At 46.4% G+C, this 11338-nt stretch overlaps 1 pseudogene; it reads right to left on the bottom strand.

Annotated features, from left to right (window-relative positions):
- Positions 1–1251: 1251 nt before the first annotated feature.
- LOC124552793 lies at positions 1252–1369 on the bottom strand (annotated as a pseudogene).
- Positions 1370–11338: the final 9969 nt, after the last annotated feature.

Genomic DNA, 11338 nt, shown 5'->3' with positions numbered 1-11338 from the left:
TTGTGAGATTTTGGCTAATAAATTTTCCTCCGTTTTGTGTGTGTGTGTGTGTGTGTGTGTGTGTGTGTGTGTGTGTGTGTGTGTGTGTCAAATTTGACGTAAATCGATGAGGAACTTTTCGAAATTTTTGCTAAAACTTTTTCCATTTACGTAGTTTATGTATGTTTAGATACGATATACTTTACAAAATATGTAGCCTATCTCCCACCGTAAACGTGTAAAAATTTGAAGTAAATCGGTCAAGAACGTTTCGAGATTTTTGGTGACAACTTTAAACAACGTCATGGGTTAATAGCTGTAGAGTACTAGAAATTAAGACCAGGTCAACCGAAGGAGTCATCCTCCAAGAAACTAAGTAAGTGCAATCAGCATTAGAATGTGCGCCTCTTCAAATGAATTCGGAATGCAAAATAGAAGGCGTCTGCTCTGAAATGTCTTCATAAACTAACTGTTCTCAGTTATTTTCCTGTGGGAGCTGAGTACATTCCAACCCTCTGCCAAACAACTGTGCACTGCAGTGTAATGACGTAGTCGTGGAGCCTATAATCTCTTTCCAAGACATTCGATAACATAACGGAAATACGGCCGAATGTTTGTAACTTTCCGGTCTGTGTGGGACCCCACTCGGGAACCGGCGGCTGGACGCTACGGTCGGTGCTTTATCGCAGCGCGCGCCGTGCTCGCTCTACGGGAGACACGCGCGCCCAGCTTCCGCCAGCGCCGGTTTCTGGTCTTTACGACCCGCGGCCGGTCGCTGTGTCGGCGTCGGCCTTGATACCCGCACACAGCACACACCTTTCCCCGACCTCGCCTAGAACGCCGATCTGTCGCGCCGCGCCGTTCCTGGCCGTTAGCATACCAGCCGCGCGGTGACACCTAGACCAGCCGCGGCTTTTGTCTACTCCAGCACCACTTGCGATCGTATTGTACTGCCTTACGAACCATCCAGAAGGCAAGGCGGGGCCCAAATGTGGCTTTGCATATGAACATTCCACCGGCGGGTATGTAAATAACTACAGCTGTCACACACACACACACACACACACACACACACACACCACAAACAAAATAACTGAACTTAACTGCTCCCGAACAGGCCATGAAGGCCCAACGGTACCGACCGACCGTCGTGTCATCCTCAGCCCATAGACGTCACTGGATGCGGATATGGAGGGGCGTGTGGTCAGCACACCGCCCTCCCGGCCGAATGTCGACTTCAGTTTGCCTCACAAGGGCTGAGTGCAGCCCGCTCGCCAACAGCGCTCAGCACACCGGATGGTCACCCATCCAGGTGCTAGCCCAGCCCGACAGCGCTTTACTTCGGTGATCTGACGGGCACCGGTGTTACCACTGCGGCAAGACCGTTGGCACAACCACAAACAAAATACGAAATAAAATTTTTTGAAGATATCTGAGTCTCAACTGAAGCAATGAATTAAAATTTGTGCCACAGCTAGGATTCGAACCCAGCAATATAACTGTCCGTGTTTCTGAGCCAGAACCGTGCTACATTGATTTGAGAAGCATTGTAGTGAACTCACGTTGATGTCTCTGCGACTATGGAGCCCATCTGGGTCGCTATGGGCGCCTTCACCGCGTACTCAAATCGGCGGTCCGGTATTTACACGAATTACATCACCTCTGCGTTGACATCTAATGCCAAACATATCCTCAAATCTACCAACAAACGGCAGGATACCTGACACACACAACCAGTGATGTATTTAATTCGAAAGACGGACCAACAAGCTATTAAGCACATACAATGTTTCCGCTCATCAGTGTATAAGCGCAGTGGAAGAGTGTATACAGGGTGGTCGATTGATAGTGATTGGGCCAAATATCTCACGAAATAAGCATCAAACAAAAAAACTACAAACAACGAAACTGGTCTAGATTTAAGGGGGAAACCAGATGGCGCTATGGTTGACCTGCTAGATGGCGCTGCCATACGTCAAACGGATATCAACTGCTTTTTTTAAAAAAATAGGAACCCTCATTTTTTATTACATATTCGTGTAGTACGTAAAGTAATGTGAATGTTTTGGCTGGACCACTTTTTTCGCTTTGTAATAAATGCCGCTGTAATAGTCACAAACATATGGCTCACCATTTTAAACGAACAGTTGATATCAGGTAGGTTTTTTAAATTAAAATACAGAACGTAGGACGTTTGAACATCTTCTTTCGGTTGTTCCAATGTGATACGTGTATCTTTGTGAACTTATCATTTCTGAGAACGCATGCTGTTACAGCGTGATTACCTGTAAATACCACATTAATGCAATAAATGCTCAAAATGATGTCTGTCAACCTCAGTGCATTTGGCAATACGTGTAACGACATTCCTCTCAACAACGAGTAGTTCGCCTTCCGTAATGTTCACACATGAATTGACAATGCGCTGACGCATGTTGTCAGGCGTTGTCGGTGGATCACCATAGCAAATATCCTTTAACTTTCCCCACAGAAAGAAATCCGGGGACGTCAGATCCGGTGAACGTGCCGGCCATGGTATGGTGCTTCGACGACCAATCAACCTGTCATGAAATATGCTATTCAATACCGCTTCAACCGCACGCGAGCTATGTGCCGGACATCCATCACGTTGGAAGTACGGTACATCGCCATTCTGACATGCAGTGAAACATCTTGTAGTAACATCGGTACAACATTACGTAGGAAATCAGCACACAGTACACCATTTAGATTGCCATCGATAAAATGGGGGCCAATTATCCTTCTTCCCGTAATGCCGCACCATACATTAACCCGCCAAGGTCGCTGAAGTTCCACTTGTCGCAGCCATCGTGGATTTTCCGTTGCCCAATAGTGCATATTATGCCGGTTTACTTTACCGCTATTGGTGAATGACGCTTCGTCGCTAAATAGAACGCGTGCAAAAAATCTGTATTGTCCCGTAATTTCTCTTGTGCGCAGTGGCAGAACTGTACACGACGTTCAAAGTCGTCGCCATGCAATTCCTGGTGCGTAGAAATATGGTACGGTTGCAATCGATGTTGATGTAACATTCTCAACACCGACGTTTTTGAGATTCCCGGCTCTTGTGCAATTTGTCTGCTACTGATGTGCGGATTAGCCGCGACAGCAGCTAAAACACCTACTTGGGCATCATCATTTGTTGCAGGTCGTGGTTTACGTTACACATGTGGCTGAACATTTCCTGTTTCCTCGAATAACATAACTATCCGGCGAACGGTCCGGACACTTGGATGATGTCGTCCAGGATACCGAGCATCATACATAGCACACGCCCATTGGGCACTTTGATCACAATAGCCATACATCTACACGATATCGACCTTTACCGCATTTGGTTAACGGTCCATTTTAACACGGGTAATGTATCACGAAGCAAATACCGTACGCACTGGGGGAATGTTACGTGATACCACGTACTTATACGTTTGTGACTATTACAGCGATGTATCACAAAGCGAAAAAAGTGGTCCAACTAAAACATTCATATTTCTTTACGTACTACACGAATATGCAATAAAAAACGGGGTTCCTATTTTTAAAAAACGCAGTTGATATCCGTTTGACCTATGGCAGCGCCATCTAGCGGGCCAACCATAGCGCCATCTTGTTTCCCTCTTCAAGCTAGACGATTTTCGTTCTTTGTAGTTTTTTCGTTTGATGCTTATTTCGTGAGATATTTAGCCCAGTCACAATCAATGGATCTCCCTGTATATAAAGAGAAAACGTTGTCAATAAAAATCACGTAATGCTCTTGACCGATTTACTTCACATTTTTTATGCGATAGTCTAATAGACAATCGGAAGGCCATATTTTTAAAGATGTCTGGGATATAAATATATGTAAAATGGAAACGTGAGACAACTACTAAAATTTTTCGTTAAGCCACTGACCGTCTTGTCAGAAAGTGGGATAAATGTATTAAGAATTATACTGATTACTTTTGAAATAATAAAGAGTTTAAGCAATTTTTTTTTCATGTGTCTCATTTTCATTTGACTGCCCCTTACAATGGCCTTAGTATCATCTTATTTAATTCGAGTATATTGCACTATCCTTGTTATGCTATTGTTGATGTTAAATAGCCATACTGTAGAGCTGCACGCACTCGGAAATACTAACGACTGCAGTTTCCCCTTGATATCAGCCGTTCGCAGTGTCAACACAGCAAGGCTATATTGGTCGATGTTGCAAGGCCAGATCGGTCATTGAGACTGCGGTCCCGGAAACTACTAAGAAGGCTGCCGTCCCTCTCCACAGACAGCCCTTGGAGTTTTGACTGCGTCTACAATACGGTTACCCCATATCATTGCAACACGCAAGCCAAACCCACCTTATCACGCTCCATGGTTCATAAAAAAAATTATACGAGTACAAAGTGAAGGTATCATATTCATCCTTATCACCGGATGTCAATAAAACTCTGCCCAAGTATCGGCACTGGTCTGATTACCCCAGAAGAGATTAATGATACTTTATTCACCAACACTGCCCGATTTCAGTCTAATGATTGTCACCGTAAGTTTGAAAATATCCAATAATAGTGAATGAAGCATATTATTCTAACGATGTGTGGCCTCAGCGGAATCGTTTCATCTTATACTGCTCGTCGAAGCAAACAAAGGAAGTGTTAAATAATTGTCTGGCTCTGTCCGTAGCTAAAAGTCATCACGGCTGCTAACTGCAATGAGACTGGCCTCTGTTCGATTCCCGGTACTGCCAACGATTTTTCCTTTGTGAGAGGTCTGGAACGTGGCGTGCGCTCTGCCTTGTGATCCTAAATGAGGAGATACTTGACTGAATAGTAGCGGCTCCAGCGACGAAGTAGCCTGGATTGTTGTGCCGAGGGGCGGATGAGGAGAGGGTGAGGGGGGGAGGGGAGAGTGGAGGGGTCCGATCTGTCAAAGAGAACTGTAAAAGGCTCACGTTTTTCCATTTATTCTTAAACACAGTTTATTTTTAAATTTTGTATGTATATTTGCTTTTTGGGAGGTCTTCGTTAAGCAAGAAAATCTTCACTTAAAAAAGCAGCACATAGATATTATTAACGTTACATCTTTGGGCTGATTTAGCGACATATCTAAGCAGTCAAAGGGACTGTGTCTGTAATACAATATCCAAAGTCAACGTCTGTCTTCAGGAGTTACGGGAACTGGGGTGATGCAAAACGTTTTTTGATGTGTGCAGTATGTGGTGTCAGCGCCAGACATCACACTTGCTAGGTGGTAGCCTTTAAATCGGCCGCGGTCCGGTAGTATACGTCGGACCCGCGTGTCGCCACTATCAGTGATTGCAGACCGAGCGCCGCCACACGGCAGGTCTAGAGAGACTTCCTAGCACTCGCCCCAGTTGTACAGCCGACTTTGCTAGCAATGGTTCACTGACAAATTACGCTCTCATTTGCCGAGACGATAGTTAGCATAGCCTTCAGCTACGTCATTTGCTACGACCTAGCAAGGCGCCATTGTCAATTCCTATTTATCTTGTGATGCATGTACAGTCAGACCGATGTTCACCAATTATGGATTAAAGTTAAGAATTCCTGAAGCTACGTACTTTTCTTGATAGTATAATTACTTTACCTGTTCCAGACCTCACGCCAGCCTGCGTGAGCTTAAACGCGTGCCTTTCGGCTTCCTCCAAACCCCGTGAATTGGCTCATGCCAATTCACAAGATAGTACATGAATTTCTCATACTCTACACGTCGAGACGCATGCTGGTTCGACTAGAATAACGGCGAAATAGCGTCTGCCGATCACGCAATTAAGTCGAAACCGGTTACGCGTATGGAGAAGCAGCGATTTACCGGATAGAATATCCTGCGAGTGCCAGTCGCTGGAAGTTGCTTTACACATTACGCGTAGAATTGCTGAAGGTGTTGTAGCGACCGTTGAAGCTCTCTTGTCTGTGATTTCACTTGACAAAGCACCCAGACAAATTAGTCCCTCCCGGTTTCGTCACACTGGTACCGTGTAACAGCCTTGCCATCAAATCGGTGAAGAAGAGGGTACAAAAATGTCTCCAGGTACACGACATCTAGCTGAAGCAACTCCTTGATGATTAGATCCCACAGACATACCAAACTGTCGCGATGTTTATCACTACGTTTGCTAAGTTGTTCAAATGCTCTCGGATAGCTTACTCGTTAATAAAATCAGGTAATTTAGGAAACTAATCGAGCTGCGATACGAATCGAAGTATTAGTGAAACCAATAAATCTCTTGTTGTTACCTTGTGAGACGGGAATGTCCACAGCACACTAATCATCGTGATGTACAAGGAAGGACAACCGTCCATCAACGAGAATAACGAAATAAACATGCTGGTTTCACGTGCGCGGCGTTTGAACGAAGTGGGCCCAAATCGTGGAATGTTGAAAGGAGACAGGAGAGGAAGGTGTGGCGAGCTGCATCAAACCGCTCAGAAGACAGATTTCTCACAAAAGAATCTCGCCATCAAGGTGTCTATAATGAGGTCCATTGTGGTGTTCAGTCGCTATACCCGACCCAGGGGTCGCTCGTTGGTCGCTCCAGGAAGCCGAAAAGAAATTCGGGCAGAGTGGTCCTGCTGGGTCCTGTCTGTGCCGACTTGCCGATCTGCTGCAGAGAGAGGTCACTTCCTGGTGTGGCGGCAGACGTAACCGGCTACTTGCTTCAGGGGCGGACGCCTCACTGTTAGCCGGCTGGATGACATCACACGGTTACCGCGGCGCAGCTCCCCATACACACACATGTTGAGCTACACCTGTTGCTCCTAGGGTCGCCAGCTCAAAAATGCACTACTCGCCATTAAAATTGCTACATCAGGAAGAAATGCACATGATAAACGGGTATTCATTGGACAAATATATTATAATAGAACTGACATGTGATTACATTTTCACCCAATTTGGGTGCATACATGCTCAGAAATCAGCACCCAGAACAATCACCTCTGGCCGTAATAACGGCCTTGATACACCTGGGCATTGAGTCAAACAGAGCTTGGATGGCGTCTATAGGTACAGCTGCCCATGCAGCTTCAACACGATACCACAATTCATCAAGAGTAGTGACTGGCGTATTGTGACGAGCCAGTTGCTCGGCTACCATCACCAGACGTTTTCAGTTGGTGAGAGATCTCGAGAATGTGCTGGCCAGGGCAGCAGTCGAACATTTTCTATATCCAGAAAGGCCCGTACGGGACCTGCAACATGCGGTCGTGCATTATCCTGCTGAAATGTAGGGTTTCGCCGTTACAGCCGTGCGCATAAGATGCCTGTCATCGTGACTGCTAGTGATACGAGGCCATTGGGATCCAGCACGGCGTTCCGTATTACCCTCCTGAACCCACCGATTCCATATTCTGCTAACAGTCATTGGACCTCGACCAACGCGAGCAGCAATGTCGCAATACGATAAACCGCAATCGCGATGGGCTACAATCCAAAGTCGGAAACGCATTTCTCCTTCTTACACGAGGCATCACAGCAACGTTTCACGAGGCAACGCCGGTCAACTGCTGTTTGTGTATGAGAAATCGGTTGGAAACGTTCCTGATGTCAGCACGTTGTAGGTGTCGCTACCGGCGCCAACCTTGTGTGAATGCTCTGAAAAGCTAATCATTTGCATATCACAGCATCTTCTTCCTATTGGTTAAATTTCGCGTCTGTAGCACGTCATCTTCGTGGTGTAGCAATTTTAATGGCCAGTAGTGTATTTCTCTCCGTTTCAGTCTCTAACGCTACGCTGGCCGCAGTGGCCGAGTGGATCTAGGCGCGCAGTTCGGAACCGCGAGACTGCTACGGTCGCAGGTTAGAATCCTGCCTCGGGCATGGATGTGTGTGATGTCCTTAGGTTAGTTAGGTTTAAGTAGGGGACTGACGACCACAGCTTTAAGTCCCATAGTGCTCAGAGCCATTTGAACCATTTTCTAACGCTACGTAGGGGAAAAATGAACACTTAAATATTTCTTTGCGAGCTCTCATTTCCCTTTTTATCATGAAGATCGTTTCTCCCTATGTAAGTCGGCTTTAACAAAATATCTTCGCATTGGGAGGAGAAAGTTGATGACTGAAATTTCGTGAGAAGATTCCGGTGCAACGAGAAACGCCTTTGTTTTAATTATGTCCACCCCATATCTTGTATTATGTCCGCGACACTCTCTCTCCTATTTCGGGGCACTGCAAAACGTGTTACCCTTCATTGCACTTTTTCGATGTAGTCCTTTAGTCCTGTTTGGTAAGGATTCCACACCGCGCAGCATTACTCCAAAAGAGGTTGGACAAGCGCGTTGTGGACAGTCTCTCTAGTAGATCCGTTACATTTTCTGGCAATAAATCGCAGTCTTTGCTTTGCGTTCTCCACAGGATTTTCTATGCGTTCTTTCCAATTTAAGATGGTCGTGATTGTAATTAAGTTTAGTTCACGGACTTCAGATTTCATTCATTTATCGTGTAACCGAAGTTTAACGGATTTCTTTTAGCATTCATGTGGATGACCTTACACTTTTTTTAAATTTAGGATCAATTTCCAGTTTTCGCCCCATACAGATATCTTTTCTACATTGTTTCGCAATTTGATTTGATCTTCTGATGACTACTAAGTGTGCAGCGTTCTCACTTAGCCACGTTCGGCCTACCAGGAAGAACACTGGACGCAGACAAAAATACCATTGGTTAATATGTCTATGCACGGTGCTCAGAAACAGCCTGCAAAGCTTTTAGGGGTGCTGCAAGAGAGGTTGTGGTACGAAATAAAACTTAGGAAAAAAATTCGATACACTGTGTCGATTCCGAGCTATTTACCGCTTAAATTGATCAGGTCGGTGCGCGAACAAATTCAAGCAGATGGTTCAAATGGCTCTGAGCACTATGGGACTTAACATCTGAGGTCATCAGTCCCCTAGAACTGAGAACTACTCGAACCTAACTAACCTAAGGGCATCACACAATCCATGCCCGAGGCAGGATTCGAACCTGCGACCGTAGCAGTCACGCGGTTCCGGACTGAAGCGTCTAGAACCGCTCGGCCACCAAGGCCGGCCAAATTCAAGCAGCCTCCCAGGGACGGTGTCTCCAAACGTGTTCTTCGTTTCGTCGCATCAAAGAGAACAAACGTGGCATCTGCTCACCTAGCTGAAAAATCATCACTTCCGGAGAAGGCACATTTTAACTGGTAATCTGCATTCTAACAAGTAGTAACGACTAACCCATAGAGATCTGTGCAATATCGCCTTTCAACACGTGCAAGTACCTGTATTTCAGCGCTCACAACGGCCTGATTGCTTAACTCCAATGCTAAATAACTCGGAAACGTACAACCCATCGACATTTTTCTCTTCACAATTATTTCTCAGCACAACCTTGTCTGCAACCCGCTTACAAGCTTTTCGGACTGTGAGCACCCCGTATATCTTTACACCAAAGCTCCTTATTCCTTGTACACTGAAGCGTCAAAGAAACTGGTATAGGCATGCGTATTCACATACAGAGATATATAAACAGGCAGAATACGGCTCTGCGGTCGGCAACGCCTATATAAGACAACTGCCTGGCGCAGATGTTAGATCGGCTACTGCTGCTAAAATGGCGGGTTGTCAAGATTTAAGTGAGTTTGCATGTTGTGTTATAGTCGGCGCACAAGCGACGGGACACAGCATCTCCGAGGTAGCCGCGAAGTGGGGAATTTCCCTTAACGACCATTTCACGAGTGTACCGTCAGTATCAGGAACCCGGTAAAACATCAAATCTCCGACATCGCTGCGGCCAGAAAAACATCCTGCAAGAACGGGAGCAACGACGACTGAAGGGAATCGTTCAGCGTGACAGAAGTGCAACCCTTCCGCAAATCGCTGCAGATTTCAGTGCAGGGTTATCAACAAGTGTCAGTGTGCGAACCATTCAACAAAACATCATCGATATGAGCTTTCGTAGCCGAAGACACACTTGTGTACCCTTGACGACTGCAACGTACAAAGCTTTACGCCTCGCCTGGGCCCCTCAACACCGACATTGGACTGTTGATGACTGGAAACATGTTGCCCGGTCAGACGAATCTCGTTTCAAACTGTATAGAGCGGGTGAACGTGTACGGGTATGGAGACAACCTCATGGAACCTGCATGTCAGCAGGGGACTGTTCAAGCCGGTGGAGGCTCTACAATGGTGTGGAACATGTGCAGTTGGAGTGATATGGGGTCCCTGATACGTCTAGATACGGCTCTGATAGGTGACACGCACGTAAGCATCCTGTCTGATCACCTACATCCATTCATGTGCATTGAACATACCGACGGATTTGGGCAATTCCAGCAGGACAATGCGACACCCCTCACGTCCAGAATTGCTGCAGAGTGGCTCCAGCAATACTCTTCTGAGTTTAAATACTTCCGCTGACCACCAGACTCCCCAGACACGAACATTACTGAGTATATCTGGGATGCCTTGCAATGTGCTGTTCAGAAGAGATCTCCATCCCCCTGTAGTCTTACGGATTTACCGACAGCCCTGCAGGATTCAGGGCGTCAGTTCCATGCAGCACTATTTCAGACGGTAGTCGAGTCCATGCCGCGTCCTGTTGCAGGGGCTCTACACGATATTAGACAGGTGTACCAGTTTCTTTGGCTTCAGTATATATCCTCGTCTTACCGGTATCAGGTGAAGCTGTGAGCAATGAGGATAATGGACGATGGACGTTACGTGTGTACTCCGTGACAAGTTGAGAATTTGGGTTGGAGAGAAAGCGCACTCGCATCGCAGAAGCGGTTAAAGGAGACTGCTCACGTAAAACACGAAATCCGGATTCGGGGCCCGGTCCGGCATTTATTTCATGCCCGCTTGCGGGTAAGGTTTCTCTTACGTCATCACGCGTTCCAGAAGCCAGTCTTTATTTAAGCTTTTCCCTTGGGGGGGGGGGGGGGGGTCTGGGGTTCTTTCCCTCTGTGCCACATCTTGCTCACTTTCTATGCTCTGCCGGACCTAACCACGTCGAACTCGTTGTCACCGGGCAGTATGATCTGCCTGTGATGGGTGACCTTCCCGGTTGGAGCATTCTCCGCAGGCCGTCAGCGCGCTACGCCATCAGCGTGGGCGAGAAACTGAAAAGTAGCTTTGCTGTTTTCCAGAATCCCTTGTCATTTTTGAGACTCGTAGTTTTTTTGACTACTTTTCTCTCCGAAAGTTGGCTAAGTAATTTTGAAGTATATACGGGGTGTTCATTTTAACTGAAGACAGTGAATCATCTCGAAGACTACACATCGGATCGAAAAAAGTTATAATTCCAATTCGTACATCTCGGAGGGGAACATCGAACGATGCCACACTCAATCCGCCACTCCACCGCTGCGTGATTAATGCTG

The sequence above is a fragment of the Schistocerca americana genome, chromosome 10 (assembly GCF_021461395.2).
Source record: "Schistocerca americana isolate TAMUIC-IGC-003095 chromosome 10, iqSchAmer2.1, whole genome shotgun sequence".
NCBI lineage: Eukaryota > Metazoa > Arthropoda > Insecta > Orthoptera > Acrididae > Schistocerca > Schistocerca americana.
This window is presented reverse-complemented; position numbering and strand designations above follow the sequence as displayed.